Consider the following 5000-nt stretch of genomic DNA (forward strand, 5'->3'; position numbering starts at 1 on the left):
CTCGTGCAGCACGTTCGGCCACCAGACGTTGTCGAAGGCTCCTGATATATCGAGTGCTATTGCGAGGACGTACCTCTTCTCGCTCATTTGCTCGATTTTCTCGCGGAGCTTGATGATCGCGTCCACCGTCGATCTTCCGGGGCGAAAGCCATATTGTCTGTCGGAGGAGAGCGCGTGGTCGTGGAAGATAGGTGCCATCCTGGTGGCCATTAGCCTTTCTAGCAGCTTGCCTATCATGGAGAGCAGACAGATTGGCCTGTAGGATTTCGGATTGCTTCTGTCCCGATCCGGTCCCTTGGGGATGGTGATAACATTTGCGACCTTCCACCGTTTGGGGAATATTCCCCAGGCGAGGCAGCCGTTCATGAGCCTTAGGAGCTCCTGGTGTATTCTTCCCCAGGCCCGTTGGATTATTTCGACCTCAATCAGGTCGGGGCCTGGGCACTTCCCCTTCCTCAGCCGTTTCACGGCGTCACTGAGTTCCTCGAAGCTGAATTCAGGGGTGTCTTCTACGTTGGGGGGGTTTGTCGAGTTCCGCCTTATTTCCTTCTGCTCCTCCGTTTCGGTGTCTTCCTCGTCTTCGGGTAGAAGTGCGGACAACATCGCTGCCGCGGTCGTTCGCCAGTTGGAGGTATATCCGAGCGGCGTCTTCAGCGTCGATGTTGTTTCCTCTCCTCTGAGTTTCCTTGCGACTGTTTTGTAAGCGATGCCCCAAGGTTCCCTGTTACCCTCTTTGGTGACGAAGTCCTGCCAGCTCTGGATTTTTGCTCTTGCGAGCATCCTCTTATACTCCTTTCGTGTTGACCTGTACCGCAGCTTCTCCTGCTCCCTCGTAGCGGGGTCCCTGGCCCCCTGATACCTTCTTCTCGCCTGGTAGGTGTTTCTCTTTGCTCTGGTGAGTTCGGGCGTCCACCAGGGTACTGACCTGTAGTACCATTTCTTCTTTGGGATGGCGGTGTCGCAGGCACCTATCAGGGTTGCCTGGAGTTGCCCGGCCATTCTTTCGACGTCCTCTGCCTGCTGGAGGGTTGTTTCTTTGAGTGCCTCCATTTTCTCTGTGAGGGCACTCTGAAATACCTCCCAGTTGGCTTTTCGCGTGTTATAGCGTCTTTCCTGAAGCTGCGGTGTGGTGCTTCTCGTCCCGAAGTCGAGGAGCGTCTCCAGTATCCGGTGGTCACTGGAGGTACCATCTTCGCGTATCCTCCAGCCCTTTACAAGGAGTATTGCCTCTGGGCTCGCCATCGTCACGTCTATGTTTGATCGCCCTCGAGTTGTTTCAAACGTGTGGGGTTGTCCTGGTTGATTCAGGACATGGAGACCGTACTGCGCTATGACTGCCTCTAGGGCCTCGCCTCTGTCGTCGGTGCTCCTGCTGCACCACAGCGGTGATTTTGCGTTCGCATCCAGGCCGATGATGATCCTCTTGCCTCTGAGACACCGTAGTACCTTCTCCAACTGTTGCACGCCGACCTCGATGTTTCCTGTCGGCGGAAAGTACAGGCTTGCCGCGTACACCTCTGTTTCCCCGTCGCTTATCTGCACGCAGGAACAGTGTGTTGTGCAGAGTTCGGCGACCTCGAGGGGCGTTAGGGTCTCTGATTTTATCCCTACGGCCGCCATTGGCGGGTTGTGCTTCGACCCTCTGCAGGCGATCGCGACTCCTGTGCCGAATCCGGGTATTTTCCCATCGACGCTGTATGGTTCTTGCATTAATATTATGTCATCCCCATCGGCGTCCATTTGCGTCCGGATCTCATAAGGAGTTGTTTTGGATCGCTGCATGTTGTGCTGCAGGATCCTTATTTCCCTTTTCCTCCCAAGTCCTCTTCTGTCCCTGCGTTGCTCTTTATACATATTGCGTCCTTGCTATTATTGCTTCCAAGGCTTTCGTATACATTGGGCATTTCGCGTTGGAAGCTGCGTGGTCGCCCTTCCTCCCTGCTCTCTTGCAGTTTACGCAGGTGGCGTGCCCATCCTTATCTTTGCACTCTTTAGTGCTGTGCCCACTTTCTGCACAGTGCGCGCAGATTTCGTAGTTAACGCGGCAATATTTTGCCACGTGTCCGTATCCTTGACACTTGTAGCAGCGACTAATTGCTATGTAATCTTTAACTTTGCAGGCATTCCATGAGAGGAAGATCTTACCTTTCAATAGTTTCTCCCTTACCTGGGGGGGCACTTCGATGACCCAGTTCGTCTCCTCTTGATCCTTTCTGCCGGTCCTGAAGCAGAACTTGATGGCTGCAACGTCGTCCTCATTTAGTCTTTCTTGGTTCTGCTTCCTCATGCAGGCCAGGATCTCCTTCTCTGGAATGTCCCTCGGGACGTCGTAGATGATCATCCTGGGGGGTCTCCGCTGCGGCGTGCTAGCTTTTAGTCCAGCCTCCTTTAGTTTCGAGTTCTCGGTGAACTCTTTTAGGCTCTCCGGCTTCGTCGTCTCAACGGCTAGGCCGTTTCCCTTTATTTTCCGGACGGCCGTAACTTGGATTCCTCTCTTGCGGGGATTCACTAGGGTGAACACCGCGTCAAGTGCTTCTTCGCTCGTTTGAATCTCGCCACCTTCTCTTTCCGGTCGAATTATGACCACATTTTTGGGCGGCTTGACCGCCGTCTGCTCGACCTTGTTGCTCGTTATCTTTACTTTTTCGGCATATGTCGGCTCCCTCTGTTCCTGCTGCGTCGTTCTCAAGACGGCTGTTTCTAGCCGCCTGGTTGCTTTGTTGACGGCGTTCATTATCGCCGTTTCCTTATTCTTCTCATCTCCGGCACTCTGCTCTAGCCTGCCTGTCAGGTAGCTATTATGGAGCAGTAGCTCGTCTACAATGCCCCTCATTTCTTTGAAGTGCCGTAGGATTACTGCGGCGTGTTCCTTGTTTATTTTCCTGGCCGAGTCTAAGCAGAACGCCGTGACCTTCCTCTCTATGTCACTGGCCTGTGCCTTTATATCGGGCACTTGCCGCTTATCCTCCCCGGTCAATCTCTCCTCATCTCTGGGGGGGTTGTTTCTCCCCAGGCTTGCTCTCATCGTCTTCTCTGGTATCCTCGGGCTTGGAGTGGCCTCGTTCTTTTCCATCTGTTTCCTCAGGGGTTGGAGGACCACTCTGGCCTCTGCGCCTGGCGACGAGTGCCCTAGCGTCGGCATCACCGGCTCCTTGCCGCTTCTTGCGGCTGCCGCTGCGGCTGTTCGCTTCCCGGTGGCTATGTCCAGCGGCGTATTGAATCCCCCTCGCGGACTTTCAGTTGGCGCTTTGTTCCCGCGAGCACTCCCGCGCTGAGTCCGGCGGCGTGCTCTTCACAGTTCAAAACCCCTGGGTTTGAATTTGAATTTGAATTTGCCGCCTAGCAGCGTGCTCTTGGTTCCCAAGATGCCCGGGCGGCGGCGCTTCGGTCGCTCGACCCAAGATGGCTGCCGCGCGTCCGCTAACCTATCCTCCCGCACGTGGCACTTTGTTTTGCTTTTCTCGCGCTTATTGCGGCAATTTCCACTAAACTTTCGGTGTGCACTATGTTTTTAGCACTCGCACTATCTATTATTTTAGTTTTCGTGCCCGAGATCTTCGATTTTCGCGTTTTTGTCCGCCACGTGGCCTAACCTCACTTCGCGCACGCGGCACTTTCTTTGTTTTTCCGCGCTTATTGCGGCAATTTTCACTAAACTTTCGGTGTGCACTATGTTTTTTAGCGCTCGCACTACCTATTATTTTAGTTTCGTGCCCGAGATCTTCGATTAACGCGTTTTTGTCCGCCACGTGGCCTAACCTCGCTTCGCACACGCGGCACTTTCTTTGCTTTTTCCGCGCTTATTGCGGAAATCTCCACTAATATTTTTGCATGCACTTTATTTTAAGCACTAACTCTGCCTATTGAATTATTTTTCGCTCCCGAGATCTTTGATTTTTCGGTTTTTCCTATCCGTCGCGTCAGCTAACCTCACTTTTCGCACGTGGCGATTTACATTAGCTTTTTTCGCTCTGAATTCGGCGATCTCCACGATTCTTTTTAACTACACGTTTTCCTCGGCACTCCCACTTTGCTTTAAATTAATTTTTACGCCCGAACTTTTTAATTTGCCCGGTTTTTTCGTTTATAGACTGCGGAGCGACGTGCACGCGTCCGTCCCACTTGCCGCCATCTTGGAAACTAGTAGATAGGGACATACATACATATATGCAATTTTTGGTAACGGGTACTTTCCCAGACTTTTTGTCCATACAGTAACCCGGGTCCCCTGGACCAATTGGGGTTGGGTAAACGCCCAACCATCGCGCAAGGCACACAGTGCCCTGCTTCCTGGATTAGCTAGGCCTGCAGGGGCTGTCGCTCGTCTCAGGTCGAACGGGGCCCTTTCTAAGCCCTACCGTCTACCGGGACGGTACCGGAGCAGTTGGGACGCTGCTCACACGCCGTAGACCATTCGGTGTAGGACGAACACCTTAACTCGGCCCTCTTGCCAGCATCTTGGCCATCAACCACTGCCACCACGAGTCCATACCCATTTTTGGCCGAGCAGAGGGGTCGCTACTCCCTCCGGGCTATAACTCGACCCGCCCGTGGTACCAGCCTAAGTCGCTGGTGGGACTATCGTGTGGATGTACGGCCACGTCACTACCGGCCCGGCGTCCTGCTAACCGAGCTCGGCAGACCCAGATGGGACTCACGTAAGCGGGGCTTACAGGGCGCCTACAAACCCTGAACTTTCCCCGACGGTCCCACCCTTGGCATCAGGATCGTGGGTGCGCTACTACCCAAGGCCCCTTGGAGAGAGTGAGGCTGCCTCTCTCCGCCGGCAACCTTCCTTGCGGTGTACATAGGGACTCACGTAACGGGACGCTTGTCCCGACGGTCCCCCTGGCTGCGGGAACGTGGGTTTGCCAGCCCCCATAGGCTCGCAAAGCGAGCCCTCCCTGCGGGAAGTAGATAGGGACATACATACATATATGCAATTTTTGGTAACGGGTACTTTCCCAGACTTTTTGTCCATACAGTAACCCGGGTCCCCT

General features: G+C 54.0%; 1 long non-coding RNA gene across 1 annotated transcript in view; it reads right to left on the minus strand.

Moving 5' to 3' along the window:
* The window catches only part of LOC126928355 (uncharacterized), a 7362-nt gene extending 2815 nt beyond the window's left edge, over nt 1-4547 (minus strand). The window contains exon 1 of the long non-coding RNA XR_007716574.1: nt 4201-4547. This is a non-coding gene — a long non-coding RNA (uncharacterized LOC126928355). The remainder of the gene's footprint in view (nt 1-4200) is intronic.
* Nucleotides 4548-5000: the final 453 nt, after the last annotated feature.

Source organism: Bombus affinis, unplaced genomic scaffold (genome assembly GCF_024516045.1).
Source record: "Bombus affinis isolate iyBomAffi1 unplaced genomic scaffold, iyBomAffi1.2 ctg00000870.1, whole genome shotgun sequence".
In the NCBI taxonomy this organism is placed as follows: domain Eukaryota; kingdom Metazoa; phylum Arthropoda; class Insecta; order Hymenoptera; family Apidae; genus Bombus; species Bombus affinis.